Consider the following 18,607-nt stretch of genomic DNA (forward strand, 5'->3'; position numbering starts at 1 on the left):
AGGGAGATACTATCTTCTAAACTAGTAGCTATAAAGTTAGTATCTAAGTTGTAAGATATACTTTATCCTTATCCTACGCACCCAGATCCCTAGCTTCTAAATATAATACCCACACATTTGGTTACGTATCAATTGACTTTTAAACAATTTTTTGGTGATGATGTTTTAAAGCATTAATCCCTGGTTGGATAGTTGGACAAAATAAAGGGAATTCAAGAAATAGTCTAGCTTCCAGTACTGACATTCCTGCTGAATGTGACTACGTTAAGAGCTTGGATTTCTTTTTGTCTGTGTGTTCACACTTCAGGTTGTAACTCTTGGCACACTTAAAAAATGGCAGAGAACTCCCCAGAAACTGATGGTTCTGTGACAGCGTCATCTTTGGTAGGTCATAATTTTTAATATACTTCAACATATCCTTCTGAACTTTTCATTTGAGTGCCTGCCATACTGCCTATGGCTCAAGAACAGAAGAGTCACAGCAGTAGTTGGAGATAACAGAACCTTCACAAATATAGGAGTCATTAGGGATAGAATGTTCTGCGTGCCGGAGGAACCATCTTTTTGAGGTATAGTACCTTTAAAAAATTTTGATTAAGTTCTTATCTATTTGGGTGAGTCACTCGGTGAAGGGGCTACAAAAAGCATCTTTGCCAACCTGGATTTTGAGATTTAATATAAACGAGTACCTGTGTGGGTTTTCCTAAAAATGAATGAACAGATATGAGACAAGTCCTATTTTCCATATGTAGCCCCATATGTAATTTTAAGAATCCCACATATTTTAAAAGATGCTCCACTTTTTACTCTTTCTATTCAAAAACATCGCTGGGCATTTTTTTTTCTCTCATTGCTCCTCAGGCAGGAAAGCAGCATTGGACCATAATTAATACCCTAAATATAGTTAAGTGGAAAGTATAACACGTGCCAGACACAAATGGTCCACCTGACACGTAAGCTCTTTCATATGTGTTCTTCCTCTATTTCCAGTTCATCAGACTTTGGCCTATATTAAAATGGAAGACATGTTTTTATTTTCCCACAATACGACCACAATAAAGGACTGAAGAGGAAACTGGAATTCGTCTTGCAGCTGCTTTTATTTCTGTGCCTCACTGCAAGCTATAGTAAAGGTGAAAGCTCGTGTCAGGGAGCAAGGGACACCTTCCATTTCTCTAATGCACCACAACCGTGAGACAATCATGTTGGCAGATCCAGTCTCAGTGGTTTTATTGGGAAGAAGGGAAAAGTGCTCTAATGGTGTCCTCTGGGCTCGAAGGTAAAGCTTGTCAGAAAGACAATGCCTTGTCTTCCACATGAGGAATGGGCCTTTTCATTCTGTTTGTGAAGGGTATTTATGCTTCTTTATAATACGCGGTGTTTCTTCTGTGTGCCTTTTACTGGAGAAGGTTTAAAGCTTTGCTACCAGTAGCAAACACAGCCAGAGGCAAGAGGCCACCTCCATGAACAAAGGTGGGCAAACAGAAAAAGGGGACTTCCTTAAGGGGAAGGAAATATGAAATGGGCGGGGGGGACAATTTCTGGAGCACTGCCCACCCACAATACCACCGTAGGATTTGCGTGGCCTTCAATCTTTGCAATTTCTTATGGTTTTAAATTTTCTGCCTGAGTTTGTCTTCCCTGGGACCCTTGTCACGTATTCTGGTGTTGGAAAATTAATTAATGAAGGTATTCTTTTTAAACTTGGCTGCGGTACTGCTGTGCTTCCAGAGATGCATCCAACCAGGATCATAAATATCAAGCTCGGATGCCTGTGCATTCATAGAACCACATTATTTTAGAATTGCCACAGTTCTTGGACATAGTCCAGTTCTAGTTCATCATTTTACACCTGAAAAATAAAAAAGAAAAAAAAAATGGAGGTCCTCCAGTGAGGATTTTTCAGTCATGCTTAAAAATTCTGAGTGTGGTTTTGGAAACACAAACTGAGCTAGGTGATGGCCTTAAGTGGCTCCCAGGGGCTTTTTTGGGCAGGATTTGTCTCCTCTAAAAGCAAAAACGCACATATATATTAAAAAGGCCCTTGGTCTAAAGTACAATGACTGGAACGTGCATTTGTTGATTGAATTAATAAGACAAAATGTGATCCCTTGAAGGACTGCCTAAAATGGCTCCCAATTGTGAGTTAAGACATTTCCAAGCACTCCTCTGTAACAGGTAACACATAAAATGAACAGGTAACATGGGGGAGCATCATTCTGGTCGTACCGCCACCTGAATCCACATTGCTTAGAGCAGTGCTTCCCTAGAACTGCCTAAAGAGTGATGTTAATCTCAACAGATTTTTTTTTCAGTCCAAGGCTAAATGAAAATTTAATAAAATAGGAGAGGTGAAATAATTCCTAAATATTTTAAATTCTCTCAGTTTAACATATAATCTCCTTTTTCCTAAAATGAACTCCTTTCCATTTTTCTGATATTAAAATATATTATATTATGAAATAATTATGCTAACATATGGTAAGTTTTTTTCTTCTATCATCTTTATTGGAAAAAAAATTGATAATACTATATTTAACTGGTCCATGAAGCCAAAAGTTTGGTAATTCTTGATTTCCACACACCAGGTAGCTTTTGACATGTTAAGGACAGAGGCTAGTGGGTGAGTAGGGAGGCCCTGTGCCTGGCTGCTGGGGGTGACAATGAGGGCAATTTCATTGTCGAGAAAACTAGTGGGCTACCATAAGCTGCTACCTTTGCCAGAAAAACGTGGCCCTTTGATTTTCTATAGCACACACAGTTCTCAGATTGTTCCTCTTTGCTATCCATTATGAAACATTTTTTATTTTCCATACTTTTTGTTCTAGTCTGGGTAGCGTATGCTTCCTGCCTGACCGAGACATACTATGCCTGGATTTCTTTTTTTTTTTTTTTAAGTTTATTTATTTATTTGAGGGAGACTGCATGTATGCATTTGCATGTGTATGTGAGTGGAGGAGGGGCAGAGAGAGAGAGAGAGAGAGAGAGAGAGAGAGAGAGAGGGAGAATCCCAAGCAGGCTCTGCGTTGACAGCATAGAGCCCAATGCAGGGTGCTGTCTCCTAAACCATGAGATCATGACCTGAGCCGAAACCAAGAGCTGGATGCTTAACTGACTGATCACCCTGGTGCCCTTTTTATGCCTGAATATCTAATACCAATGACAATAGTCAGTACTAGCTGTGAAATTGCATGAAACTTGCTTAGCTTCTTTAAATTTCAGTGACCTCTAATGTAAGTGGAAATAATATCGATAACCAATTTATAGGGTTACGGAGAGGACTGAATAACATTACATATGTATTAGTGCCTGGCACTTAATAAATGGTAACTTATTCTTTATATAAGCTTATATATATATAAGACACAATATATAAGTGACATATATTTGTGTATACATCATACATATAAAAGTCATATATACACACTGTATATATACTATATATACTACACACTTTATATTTACATGTAGTATGTGTATATATATGAATATGTATATATGTATATATCCAAACATATAACTGTACAAATGAATACGTGTAATGTATACAAACACATATGACATATTAAATGAGAATACAATAAAATCAAATGGTAAATTGTATAAATTTAAACAAGGGAGAGATAATGGGACATACTCTATACAGGTGTTTAGGAAAGCTTCATGGACTAGTTGGAGTTCTTGCTATGCCTTGAAGGCTGGAAACCAGGACAGAGGGATGAAGCAGATATTCAGAGACATTTTATAGAACGATCATGGGATCTGAAGTTGTAGGTCTTCTACTTAACAAAATAAACGGTTGGCATTTATTCTGACTGTAAAAAGTTGGTACAATGTGAATAGCTATACCTTTTCAAAACTAAGCTCTTCTCAATTATATCAGTGAAAAGTTTAAAACAGTGAATTGCCTTTATGTCGTGGAGATTTCTTTCTGCCCCAAACATTAAAGTCCATAGATATTAAAATGAATCCAAAAGGCACGCTTTAAGCCTGTTTTATTAAAAGAACAAATGCCATATTCGTTGAGGACTTGTGGTAGTTGTATACAAATGCATCTGTTTTGCATTTCATTAACAGCATCAAAGGCATTTTTGCAGGATTTTCTGATTTGCCTTCAACTTTTGCAATACTAAAAAGCATTTAGAAATGAGCCTTTATTTTTAGCATGTTTTAGGCTAAAGTGGTAGGATATATTTAAGGTATTTCTTTGGAGATTGATTAGACTTTTGTGTGGATATTGCCAATTCAAGTCCTTTTCTAGAATCAAGATAGTATTAAACTTCATTTTGACTCCATTGTGCAGTGGGAAGCACTTTCAACAATAGCCAAATTATGGAAAGAGCCTAAATGTCCATCAACTGATGAATGGATAAAGAAATTGTGGTTTATATACACAATGGAGTACTACGTGGCAATGAGAAACAATGAAATATGGCCCTTTGCAGCAATGTGGATGGAACTGGAGAGTGTGATGCTAAGTGAAATAAGCCATACAGAGAAAGACAGATACCATATGTTTTCACACTTATGTGGATCCCGAGAAACTTAACAGAAATCCATGGGGGAGGGGAAGGAAAAAAAAAGAGGTTAGAGTGGGAGAAAGCCAAAACATAAGAGACTCTTAAAAACTGAGAACAAACTGAGGGTTGACGAGGTGGGGGGGGAGGAAGGGGAGGGTAGGTGATGGGTATTAAAGAGGGCACCTTTTGGGATGAGCACTGGGTGTTGTATGGAAACCAATTTGACAATAAATTTCATATGTTGAAAAAAAAACATTGTGCAGTGGGATCTTCTTGAATGTTTCCTTACCAATTGCACTTCTGCGGGTTGTAAGGGCCCACCTCTTCCATAATATTTTCAAAGAGAAAAAAATCAGGAAATGGATTCCCACCCAACTCCGGACACTCACACGTCTGCTTTAAATACTTGTCACTTTTCGAGGATGCTTGTGTGCACTGGACTACCTATGAATGGTCATTTGAGGACAGGAACCAAACACAGGATCAGTTTACAGAACTTGATGTTTCAACTGTTCCACTTCAAAATGAACAGCAGGTCTCTTATCACTCATTCACTTTTACGGAGTTAGCTATCGCTTCTTACCCATCCTTTCAAACTTCCCAAACATGAATCTCCAGACATAACATCACTTCTGTTCTTAACTGTATTTCTTACTACTCTCTTCCGGGTTTTTCTACTCATTACTCTTTTTATTTTAATGTTTATTTATATTTTGAGAGAGAGACAGAAAGAGAGAGAGAGACAGCAAGGGAGGGACAGAGAGATAGATGGAGACAGAACCCAAAGCAGGCTCCGGGCTCTGAGCTGTCAGCACAGAGCCTGTTGCAGGGCTTGAACTCACGAGCAGTGACATCATGACCTGAGCCAGTCAGATGCTTAACCGACTGAGCCACCCAGGTGCCCCTTCTACTCATTATTCTATCATCATTCCAAATTTAATTTGTCTAAAACTGAGTTTGTTTGTTCCCTTTTCCAAAACAATAACAAAACCCAAACCACCAAACAAACAAAAAAACAAAGAAACAGTCCTAACTCTCCATCTTCATTATTCACTGTATCAGTTGAAACATCCTTTCCACAGGCTGGAGAACTCAAATTCCTCTTTTTTTGTTTCCCTCTCCTATATAGTCCTTTGAAGTGTCTTTCAGATTTAGCCAATTCTTCCAAAAGCATTAAGCTTCCCCTGTCTTTAATCCATTAGACAGTGAGGTGGATCTTTTGAAGGTGCACTTTTCATCTTGCTTTACTTAGGAGTTTAGTAACTTTGTTACTTAATCCACAGACTCACATTCCTCTGTCTGATTTTCCAGGTTGTCTGTTTCCTGTTTCCACCCTATCTATCAACTCAACTTTGCTGCCAGACACGGGCCACCATGCTGACACACATAAATGCACAGCCATCTAAGTCAAACCATCCTGCTTCTTCTCCTCTACACGCCACCCTCAGCTTTCTCTCCATTCATGGATTCACACTGATGACAGTGAGCAAATACCCTCCTTTCGCCTTCTGCTATATAAACGTTATGACTTAGTTTGGGGACCGTTCCAAGGGGTCAGTTTGATCTCTTTGATGCAGCTTTTCCGATTACTCAAGTCCATCTTATTTTCTTCCCTCTTTGAAATGGGTAAAGACAGAAATTCACAAACTATTACTTAATTGTTCTGATTGTTTCATGTATATTTATGTTTCGTGAATACTTCTGGAGCCTATTCCCTAAGAAGGAATACTAAGCACTTATTTTTGCACATAGTAAGTAGTGATTTTTTTGGCAGTTGGTTGACTATGGCTCCCTGTCAGGACTTAAATATCATATTCAGGTTCTTGGTAACCATAGTCTTGCTCACTCTAAAATAATTGGTATAAAAACTGGTTCTTCAAAAAAATTTTTTTAAAGAGTAAGTCAATCCTTTGAGAAGCTGAAGTGGCTTTCAGCCTGGGTCTAAAAATCATCACGTTCTTCAAAAAGTCATACATGAGAAATTCTGAAGAGAGTGCTTCACAATCTATAAGATAAAAATTCACATTTATGCTTTCATCTTTATCCAAATACATCAGTACTGAAGAGACAAGACCATAAATAGAAAAAGGCCCTGAAGGCAGCAGCTACAGACACCGAACAAAAAGCAACGTAAAAACAATGCAAGAAAGGGACTGTGGTACCGCGTGTCGATCGTTGGAAACACACTTGCAGTTACAGGAGAGCAATTCATGCCACAAATACTTATCAGACATTTACACAAGAGAACTCACTTTCCAGTTATTATACATTGCAAAAAATAAAAGATCAGGATGGAATGCAGCAATAGAGGCAAGGATGTATATACTTATATACATAATCATATATGCATATGATTTTATACACACACACACACATATATATATATATATATATATATATATATATATATATATATATTAATACAAAGGCTAGTATTTCTTAGGGACCCACCATGTGCCATGCACTGTGCTTCATATATATCATCTCATGTAAAAAATCACAGAAATCCTAAGAAGTAGATATTTTTTTCTTCTTTAAGGAAAGAGACTTAGAAATTTTAATTTTCTCACCCAAAGTTACACAATAACTGGTGGAAATCCAGTTCATGTCCAGTTCTGACTTCAAACATCTTTACCATGTTTAGAAGGAACAGTAGCACTTTGGTCGATGGAGACAAGCATAGAGGAAGTTTGGGAACAGTGCTAGGCAGGGGCATCAGCATTAGAGCTAAAGCAAAAAAGGCAGGAATTGATAGTTTACCAGTGTAACTAGATTGTTCACTACTGTTGAGGTTAGGGGGTAGATGAGAGAAGCAAGGGGGTGAGTTGAGGAAAGTCATACCATAGAACGACATTGTCCAGAGTTTGGACTTTATCATAAAAGTAACAGTGACTCACTGTGGATGCTAAGCCTGGAAACATAGTCAGACTTATATTTCAGGAAGGTCACTGTATTGGCAGTCTGGGGGATGGTTATGACATGGAAATTGGAAGGGCATGGAAATATTTAGAATGAGAGAAGTTGGGATCCTGAACTAAAGCTGTATAAGGGCATATGGAGAGGATGCAAGAAACTCGAGAAATATCTTTTGAGGTGGAATTTATAAGGCCTAATAGATAAGGTGAGAAATAGAAAAAGTAGAAGCTAACATGACCTAAGATGGTACAGACTATCCTTAGCCCACTTAATTGTTTTATGGGAAGAGAGAAGAGTGAGCCTCAGGCTGGGAGCCTCCATTTATAATTTCATCCTGGGCCCCTCAGTTATTAAGGGTGAGACTTCTCTCAGGTTATTCGTTTTGGGTAATCAAGCGGATCATGAAATAACATGGTGAATATAGGAGAATCTGGTTTGAAGGAAAAGGACCAAACAACTTGGCTTGAGATATTTGTGACTTATCCAGTGAATGGTGACTCATAGGCAGGTGGATAAAGGTTATTATGTTGCTGTTTTTGTCTATTTTTTGTTTGTGTTTGCTAATAGCTTTCAGACCCCAACAGTTCCTATTCCCCTTCTGCCCCCACACCTAGGCAGGCTGATAAGAAAGCCTGACATTCCCTCTTTTGGTACCAGCACAGACTTAAACCTCCCCAACCCTAACCCACACAAAGGAAGCCTCACTCCAGTCTTCCCTCCAACCATGAGAAAACTCCAAGCTGGTTCCCCTACTCTGCCCGCTCTCAAGCCAATTTAGGACTGCTTTGGATCCTATTCTGTCTCCCAGCACAGCTTCATTATATGAATAATAAACTCTTTCATGCCTTCCTGATGTGTCTATAATGTCATCAAACCAAATTTTGCAAGGAAAATCCATACTGGCTCTGTGTGGGGCAAAAACAGTGTGATTTCTTCAAATGTATTCTACCAGTTCTCTCTCTCTCTTTTTTTAATGTTTATTTTTGAGAGACAGAGAGAGAGAAAGAGCATGAGTTGGGGAGAGGCAGAAGGAGGGGAGAGAGGGGATCCGAAGCTGACTCTGTGCTGACAGCAGTGAGCCTCCTGTGGGGCTCAAACTCAGGAACCATGAGATCATGACCTGAGCTGAAGTAGGGAGCTCAACTGACTGAGCCACCCAGGCGCCCCCATATTCTACCATTTCTTAATGGAGTTTTCACTGATCTTCTAGAGAACTTCCTTTCTTCTTTTTTAATGTTCATTTATTTTTGAGAGAGAGAGAGAGCACACAAGTTGGGGAGGGACAGAGAGAGGGGGGGAGGGAGGGAGAGAGAGAATCCCAAGCAGGCCCTGCACTGTTAGTGCAAAGCCTGACATGGGGCTGAATCCCATGAACCATGTGATCATGACCTGAGTCTAAACCAGGAATCAGACGCTTAACTGACTGAGCCACCTAAGGCCCCTGAATTTTATTTTTATTTTTTATCCAAAAGTTGCCAACATCCAGAAGGTCATCATCAAAAACAATGATTTTTATGACCTTATAGTTTTAAAAAATACCAGTCAGGACTTTTGTAGAAAAGTTCATTTCCTTTTATTTCTGAGTTGTGCTCCATTATACTGACACATCACAGTTTGTTTATCCATTCACCTGTTGATGGAACTTTGTGCTGTTTCTGCTTTGGGCTATTACAAATAAAGCTGCCATGAGCATTTACATACAAGTGCTTGTATGGACTTATGTTTTCATTTCTCTTGGGTAAATATGTAGGAGTTGAATAGATTAATCATATGGCAGGTATACACTTAACTTTTAAAAAAATTATAACACTGTTTTCCGAAATGGTTATAGTATTTAGCATTTCTACCAGCAGTCTATGTACCTCTAATTTCTTCCTATTCTTACTAACACTTGGTATGGTCAGACTTTAACTGTAGCCATTCCTATAGAGGTATATAGCGTTATCTCATTGTGATTTTATTTGCATTTCCCTAATGACTAACAATGGTTGTGCCTCTTTTTATGTGCTTATTTGCCATCTCTCTAGCTTCTTTGGCAAACTGTCTGTTCAAATCTTTTGCCCATTTTGGGGAGAAGCTGTTTCTTATTGCTGCTTCCTGAGATTTCTTTATATATTCTATATACTACTCCTTTATTAGGGATATGCTTTGCAAATATTTCCTCCCAGCCTGTGGTTTGTTTATCATTGTCATAGATATCTTTTCAACCTCATTTCTGTCTGTATATTTATATGCCAGTACCACACTGTTTGGGGTAGCTTTATCATGTTTTGATACTTGATGAGACTGGTTCTCCACCACGTTCTGAGGTCTCAAGGGTTTTCCTGGGTTCTCTTTCTAGTTTTCTTGCTCACATTAACATTAGAATTAACATACATAGTTTAAAATCTTACTCATATTGTTAATGGGATTATATTACACTTTGATTTACTTTAGGGAAACTGACATGTTTGTGATATTGAGCATTGTTTTTCATTAACATGATGTGTCCTTCAATTTGTTCAAGTCTTCTTTTTATGTTCTTATATAGCATTTTAGAGTTTTATTCATATTGATTTTATATATATCTTGTTATGTTTATTCCCAGGTAATTCATCTTTTCGGATACTATTGTAATGGCATCTTTCTAATTTCTTATTGTTTGCACACATGAATGACATTGGTTTCTGCATGTTAATTTTCAAACTACTCACCCCATTGAATTCTGTCACTATTTCTTTTTTTTTATGTTTAAAAAAATTTTTTTTTATTTTTGAGATAGAGAGAGACAGAGCATGAACGGGGGAGGATCAGAGAGAGAGGGAGACACAGAATCTGAAGCAGGCTCCAGGCTCTGAGCTGTCAGCACAGAGCCCGACGCAGGGCTCGAACCCACGGACCGTGAGATCATGACCTGAGCCGAAGTCGGACGCTTAACCGACTGAGCCACCCAGGCGCCCCAATGTCATCATTTCTAATAGTTTTTCAGTTGATTCTTTTGAGTGTTCCAGGAATATGATTTTATTTTCTACTTTTTAATTTCTACATTTTTAAATCCTTTATCTTTTCTAGTTGTGCTATTATTTCCAAGAAAATGTTAAGTAATAGTGGAGATAATAGTCATGGTTTCTGGTTTCTGGGTTTTTTTTTTATTTGTTTGTTTGTTTGTTTCTGTTTTCAATAGGTTTGTTTCAAGTGTTTGACCATTAAGCATGATACCAGCTTAGAAATAGAATTAGACTCATTTTTATTATAATAAAAATACTCTCATTTTTAGTACCTATTGGCTGCTAAAGGGCATAGTTTAGAGTTGAGAGAGATAAAAGTTATTTGGATCATTGCAAAGCTTCTTCTCAGAACACACATAGGAATTCTGCTATTTCTTTGTTTGGGTGGATAGAATTTTCTTCAGTTTTTGACATCAAGAGTGTAGATTCCTTACACCAAAACCCTTTAAGCCACAACATCTCCTGACACTTCTTCACTGTCCTTCTTAGTCAACAGTCCCTATACCAAGGGCCTGGGTTATAGACAATAGGATGACATGTGGTCATGACCTTTGCTCAGTCTCACCTTCCATGATTCTCGGTGCTATCAGCCTGGAACCTTCAGTGACACTTAGGCCAGTTCATGACTCTACACTCCAGCATTGTACTTAATGGATAGGTAGGGGCTCTAATATTGGGATTTCTTACAGTATAAGTTGCCCATGTTGGTTTTCAGGTTCCAGCTTCACTTTCTTAGCTAAATATGCTTTTCAGCAAGGAGTTTTTATTGTAGCAAATTATATATAAATCTTACAGTATTTTTTCTTCAATTTTTATACTCTGTGAGTTTTCCTTGGGTATAGGATCAGGAGAGTACACTTGTCTACATTTACTCTCTTATTTCAACTCAGAAATCTCCCACATTAGTTTTCAAATGAGCAAAATATGCTCTTTGCCCTTCAAAATAACTACTTTAAGAGATAATATGCTAATGCTAATGATATTTTGCAAAGGCTTAAAAAAATCCCTCCTTTGGAAATAAGTTTAGGATTAACTTTTGTTGTGACATATAAAATCCACCTAATTACTTCATAGTCATATTGCATTTTCTAATGTAAAATGATTCCATTCAAGCACTCACCTCACCCTATAGTCACTGAATAATTCTGGACCATATCTGAAAACTAAATTAATCACCAAACACTGAAAACTTAATACAATACTACTAACGATTTTCAAAATAAAAGTCCCAAGTATATTCCTTTTTCCTTTTCTCAGAGACAGCTCAAAAGGTACATTACTCTGCTATTTTCCCCAGGGATACAACTATATCCTTTAGAATTAATATTAGGCATAATTATCCATTTCATTTTTATGAGTTATGAATATTTTATGAGTTAGATACTTGTCACTCACCTTTAAAAATCTTTTAATATTATTAAGTTTCCAAACTGTATTTCATCACAGACTTGTACTGAGAACAGTTTATAGCTGATACATGAAAAAGGGCCCTAGTGATAAATAAGTTTGAGAATTATGCATAAACGAAGTTAAGCAAATTTCTCGGTTTCAGTACTTCTGATAAACCTTTATACGCTAACGTGTGCTGTGACTATCCAAGACAGATACACTACACAGCATTTGCCAGATTGGGCAAATGAGTCCCCTCTTTCCTTTTTTATCATTTATTTTCTATCCCTCCCAAAGTGTGCAATATTCAAATAAGAGCATTAATTTATAATGCAGCAAAGATTTCTCTTGTCTTTCTTCTCTATTCTTTTCCTTCTCTCTTTTAAATCATGATCTAATACATCAGCAGAATTTAGTGTAGAGAGAGAGACACAGAGGCTAAAGGACACTGAAAATTCTCATCAGCTTCTTTAATTTTTTTTAAAACATTGCTCTATAATGCAAATTTGTTCTTACCTCTTTTGCTTACCCTCAGTAGCTATTTATTACTAAAAGAATAAATTCCATGTGTGCCTCTTACATTTCTGGACTCATCTACACATGCTCTGAATGTTCCAGCAGCATCAGACAGCTTGTAGATCACCTAACAGGCCAAATATGTCAGGATGATCCGGCATGATAGTGTCAGGAGCCCTGCAGACCTGTTCCCCAGGGAAACTGGTATAAACTTTTCAAAAATCAATCATTTTAAGGACTCTGAAAATGGCTCTAAGGGAAAATAGCAAATGAAGAAACATTTATTCAGGAAAATTTGGTAAGAAAAGCATGAATCTGTAATATTTGAGCCAAGACTCCTCCCTTCTGCCTTCTCTCAGCTCAGTGAGGCAGACTCTCTGTTTTAGATGTGTCTAAAGAACAAAGGGCTCTCTCTCACTCCAGCCCCCAGTCAAGGGGCTTTCTTCCTGGGAGGGACAGGACATCGTCATTTCTCCACCTTGCCCCCAGGTACCTAGCATTGATATTAAATTTCAGATGGGGCTTCCTTCTGCCAAATCACTGCTCATGGAATGAAGGCTCTACTTAGGGCAAGGAACTGCTGACAATATTAGGGACTTTATCACTTTTGCCCTGGCTCTTGAGGAAAAGCAAATGGAGGAGACCTCAGGTTACTTACTGCCCATCCCCTACTCTCCCACCAACTGCTTGGCTCCTAAGGTGACGATGTCATTCAGAGAGAAAGAAAGGGGTATAAAAAATTTTTCTAAGAAATAATGGTCAAAAACTCCCTCTTTTTTTTTTTTTTTTTTTTTTTTTTTTTTGGAAAAACACTAACCTATACATTCAAGAAGCTCAACAGATCCCAAGTAGAATAAACAAACTTCAAATAGGATCTATAAACTGATACATCACAGTAAAAATGCTAAAAAGTCAAAGACAAAATCCTGAAAGCAGCAAAAGAAAAATGACTTATTACTTATATACGGGAATCCCAAGAAGGTTAACAGCGGATTCTCCCAGCAGAAACAATGGAGGCCTGAAGGCAATAGGATAACATATTCAAAGTACCCCTCCAAAAAGTCCCACCAAATCTGTTCACCAAGAATTCTATATCCAGCAAGGCTGTCTTTAAAAATGAAGGTGAAACATAGACATTCCTGGATAAACAAAACAGAATTTCTTGTTGATAGACCCACCTTATTAGGAATACTGGAAATTTCTTTGGCTAAATGCAAATGACTCCAGATGGCATCTTGCATCCACACATACAAAAAATAAAATAAAATAAAAATAAAAATAAAATAAAATAAAATAAAAAGCACCCGTAAAGGTAACTGTAATTATGAAAGACAGCATAAGTAGATAATTTTCTCCTTCCTTCTCTAAACTGATCTATAAAGCAATTATATAAAAATATGTCTATTATGTTATTGGACTTGTATAGAAATATAATATATTTGCCAATAACAGCACAAAGGAGGTGGGTAGGAGCAAAGCTATAATGGGCTAAGAAAATGACTAAGATGATAAAGTCATAATTAGAACACTGTATTACTGGGTTTGTAAAATTAATTGATATAATATGTATAACAATAATACCACAAAAAGAGGGAAAAGGGAATAGAGCTATATAGGAGAGATGTTTCTATGTGTTCTTACAATTAAGCTAATATGAATCTGAAACTAATTCTGATAAATTAAGATGTGTATGGTAAACTCCAGAGCTAACACTAAAAAAATTTCAAACCCCAAACCAAAACCTCAAAAATAGTGAAAAAAATCATTTAAGAAATATTATGATACATTAGAAAATATTAACCTCATGTGAAGAAAGCAGTTAAAGAAAAACAGAGCCACAAAAAGGATATGAGACACTTAGAAAATAAAAAAATAAAATGGCACATATAAACATAACTATGTTGATAACAACATTAGTGTGAATGGATTAAACAATCAATCAAAAGGCAGAGGTTGTAAAACTAGACAAATATGCTAGTCTGTTTCACACTTCCATGTATATAAAATTCTACCTCAAATGTTTCTCATCTTGTTCATCCCCCTCACACCATTCAAAATATAATCATAACATAAAAGCCTACATCTAGCATCTGCAGGACCCAGAGGAAAGGTTGAAATGAAGGCCCAAATGTCATATTGAAATTATTAATGCTTTAAAATATTTTAAAGATAAATATTAAATATTTAAAAGTTAGAAAACAAGTTGACAAACTATCAAGTAAAATATAGACTATCTTCCAAACTTTATAACAACCTAGGTTTGAATTTGAAATTCTTGGATTCCTTAGTCCATTCTAGAATGGTATTATGAGGTATTCCACTCCCTGGCTCCAATTCCTGGCTTTTCAGTCGATGGCCCAACATCCCTTCTCTTTTTATCCCTGTTTCCATTCCATATTACAAAGGGCCTTGCATGCATGCACATAACTAAAGCCTCACATTCAAAACCCATTTATTTCTCTTCAGCAAACAATTGTCCCTTGCCACTCCTTGAGTCACACGAGGTGTTACAGCCACTCTCTGGAAGGTGGGATCACAAAAAATAACCATCTGGTCTCTGGAACTAGATGTGATGACATTTGGAGAGAGTGTTACAGGGTTCAGTGTACTTGGAACTTGGGAGTTATGGCTCTGTGTGGTCCATTATATTGGCCCTACAGACTTCTTGTCCTGTAAGATTGGATGTGGCCAGAGAGGTAAGGTAGGGAAATCTCAAATCACAGGACCAAGGAAAGGGGCACCTTTACCCTAGTATAAGGATACTAATTATATGTTATCTGAATCAGTCTTGGGATCCTACAAGTTTCAGCCCAGGTGACATAAAAAGAATATAGAGTGTACCCGATGAAAACAATTTTTAATTCTCATCTTTTGATCTTCTTTGGTGCTCTTTTAGAACGTAAAGAAGGTCCAATTGATAATGCACACTTTGTTTTTTAAGTTTCTTTATTTTGAGAGAGAGTGCATGGGGAAGGGGCAGAGAGAGAGAGGCAGACAGAGAATTCCAAGCAGGCTCCATGCTGTCAGTGCAGAGCCTGACATGGGGCTCAAACCCACGAACCGTGAGATCGTGACCTGAGCCGAAGTTGGGTAGGATGCTTAACAGACCGAACCACCCAGGCGCCCCAACAACATACACCTCTTACCATTCTTTTCATTTTTCTAACTGCTAATCAAGTCCCTTGCCTACCGTAGCCATGCCCAGATCTTTCTCCTGTCACTTCTCACTTTCAACCCCCAATCAAACTCCTCCTTTTATTTCTGCTCTCTCTTTCCTTAAGCTTCTGTTAATTTTTCTCGCTCTTCAGCAAACATCTCTCCCTCTCTCTCTCTCTCTCTTTGTTTTTGGTTCTTTCTCTACAGAGTCCTGAAATCATCACAATGGGGTCTAAGAGATATTAAGGAGAGGGGAAAATCTAAGCAAGCCTCCTAGAAATTTCCTTGGGATAAAGATAGAAAAAGAGGCGGTAACCAGGTTATTAAAACAGAGCATCTAGGAATTATGTTTGGCTCTCATTTCCTTTTACCTTCAGTATCTGGAAAAGTACATCTTGCTGATTTGGCTTTCTAAGTGTTGAAACATGTATAAGGGAGTTTCAGGAAGAAATACTGTCATATAAAATCATTGTTAATCTTAGCAAGAACAATTTCAGTGGAGTGGTGTAAGTGATGAATATAGTGTAGAGTGTTGAGTAATGCATGGAAGGTTGAGAAAGGGGAGAGGAGTAGGTGAATGTAGACAACCTTTTTGAAAATTTGTATGAGCCGTGGAGAATAATAAATAAAAGTACAAATGAATGAATTAATGTACTAACTGTGTTGAACCCTGTTATAGGATGTTTTACTTCCACAGGCAGTGGCTTTACCTGTTACATTAAGCTTACTGAATTCTTATTGAGGATGTATGAGCCAAAATTCTGGATTTTCAGGGATAATATCTTCAGTCCAACTCATTAACTTGTTTTTAAAATCTCTAGTTTGGTATTACAGGAGTTTTTCAAGAAGAGACTAGCAATTTAATAAAAGGCTCATAGGGAGGTCAATATACCAGGTGGGATTTTCAGTGATCATAACCTTTATGATCTCTTTCAACTCTGAGATTCTTTTATTTTATAGTTTAAATGGTCATTCAAGCATAGAATCAATTTTATTCCCTAAATTTGTCATGCTAATCACAATTTTAAGTTGTAAAGTGGTAATGTTATTGCCTGATTTACAGACTCTCTAGCTTTATTTTACTGGGGTATATTGTACAAAGTGGCATTTAAGAGATGTAGGTTGGAACCTTTAGATTTGGATATCTGAAGGAAAATCCCAGATTGTCTAAAGTATCTCATAGTTCCTGGTCTTTAAAAAGCATACACTGAATTAAATTCAATGGTGTACAAGACAGAATACATGAAATATTTAAGTACATAATTAAAAAAAAATTTAAACAGCACCTTTCTTCTCCAATTAAACATTACGTCATATCCTAATACACTTAGAAGGTAAAGGAGGAATGGTTCTAGTTAAGGCAAAGGAAATGGACCCAGAGCCCTGCTCATTTAGCTTCATCATTTAAACTTTTCTCCTAAATAGACACACACCGCATACACTCAATCATACACATACTCATACACATATGCACAACTCCCTTAGGATTCTGCAGAACACCATTTAACAAATGACCAGTTAACACTAAGAAAACAATGCAAGATAATTCATGATTAACTCCCCAAATGAGTGGTATCATTTAGGGGTGAGGAAGATTAATATCCACTCAGAACATTTTATCAAATATGTATAAGCTATCTACTGCTGTGTATCCAATTAATCCCTAAATTTAGAGGCTTAAAACAACAACATTTATTATCTTACAGTTTCTGTGGGTCACAAATCTGAGCACAACTCAGTTGAGTCCTCTAGCTCAAGGTCAAGGTCTCTTAAGGTATAGGCTAGGACCAGAATCATCTCAAGATTCTGCTGGTGCAGTATCTGCTTGCAAATTTTCTCCGTGGGTTTTGATAGAATTAAGTCCATTGCAGGCTCTTGGACTGAGGACTTCAACTCTTTCTTGGCTGTGGGCTAGAGGCTGCCCTCGGTTTTTTGCCATATGGGTCGGTGCAGCAGCTCAGAACGTGGCAACTGGCTTCATTAGGGTGAACGATGGGGCAAAAGGAGTATGAACAAGATGGAAGTCACAGTGTTAAGCAATATAAAAAGATCTATACTTTTATAATCAATACTATTTATGCTCTTAAACCTGAGAAATGCTTTGCTAATGATAATGAATCAGGTGTTTTACGTTGGTTAAAATTTTCTCAGACTTTTTCTTAATTTTTTTTCTCTAGAAACTCAAATACTGGCATTGTTTTAATGCTGAGTTTTACATATCTAAGGGTTATAGAATAGTTCATAACCTCCAGTATATTTTGGAGAGGAAACAGGATGTTAATGAAGATGTGGTAATGTCTCCAGACAAAACTTAACATCTTGATGTGTTTAAGATTAATCGCGTTTTGGGGCGCCTGGGTGGCGCAGTCGGTTAAGCGTCCGACTTCAGCCAGGTCACGATCTCGCGGTCCATGAGTTCGAGCCCCGCGTCGGGCTCTGGGCTGATGGCTCAGAGCCTGGAGCCTGTTTCCGATTCTGTGTCTCCCTCTCTCTCTGCCCTTCCCCCGTTCATGCTCTGTCTCTCTCTGTCCCAAAAATAAATAAACGTTGAAAAAAAAAAAAAAGATTAATCGCGTTTCTGTTTGAAGTATAGCCTGTGCCTGTCCTCCTGGCATGACATCGAGCCCCACAATCATTAATGTACAAAGAGCCTGAGCCTCTGTCAGAGATAGGCATCCCTTCAGAACTGAAAAGCAGCAAACCCAGCAATCAAATGCTACGAAATGCATGTTAGGATGGCATTTAGAGAGTGTGCAGTGAGCAGCTGTGGTTAATAGGATAACTGATACTAAGTGATCTATATGAGCATCATGCAAACAAGGCACACTTTGAAAAGTGAGGTTTCTCCTGCATATTTCTTCCTGAATTCCACCCAAAGGGATTCTAAATGCAAGACAGTGGAATTCTCCCAGAAGCACTTCACTAATCGGGCCTCATTTTCTCAAGGAGACACAGAAAGAAGTAAAGACAGAAAGCTGTCTTTTTCTAAAATGAAGCCCTGGGCTAATGAAAGTTTTGCTGCTTGTTATCTAATACTACCCTAGAAACATCTGGAATCACAGAGCTGGAAGGTAGTGCTGGGCTTTAAAAGACTTTTGCAAAAAAAAAAATAAATAAAATAGA

At 37.6% G+C, this 18,607-nt stretch overlaps 1 long non-coding RNA gene across 2 annotated transcripts in view; it reads right to left on the reverse strand.

The window, feature by feature from the left end:
* Positions 1-674: 674 nt before the first annotated feature.
* The window catches only part of LOC123384009, a 398,112-nt gene continuing 380,179 nt past the window's right edge, over positions 675-18,607 (reverse strand). The window contains exon 8 of one of the 2 annotated variants that reach the window (XR_006594491.1): positions 675-1,852. This is a non-coding gene — a long non-coding RNA (uncharacterized LOC123384009). The remainder of the gene's footprint in view (positions 1,853-18,607) is intronic. The other variant, XR_006594492.1, reaches the window with a different exon arrangement.

Source organism: Felis catus, chromosome A2 (assembly GCF_018350175.1).
Source record: "Felis catus isolate Fca126 chromosome A2, F.catus_Fca126_mat1.0, whole genome shotgun sequence".
In the NCBI taxonomy this organism is placed as follows: Eukaryota; Metazoa; Chordata; class Mammalia; order Carnivora; family Felidae; genus Felis; species Felis catus.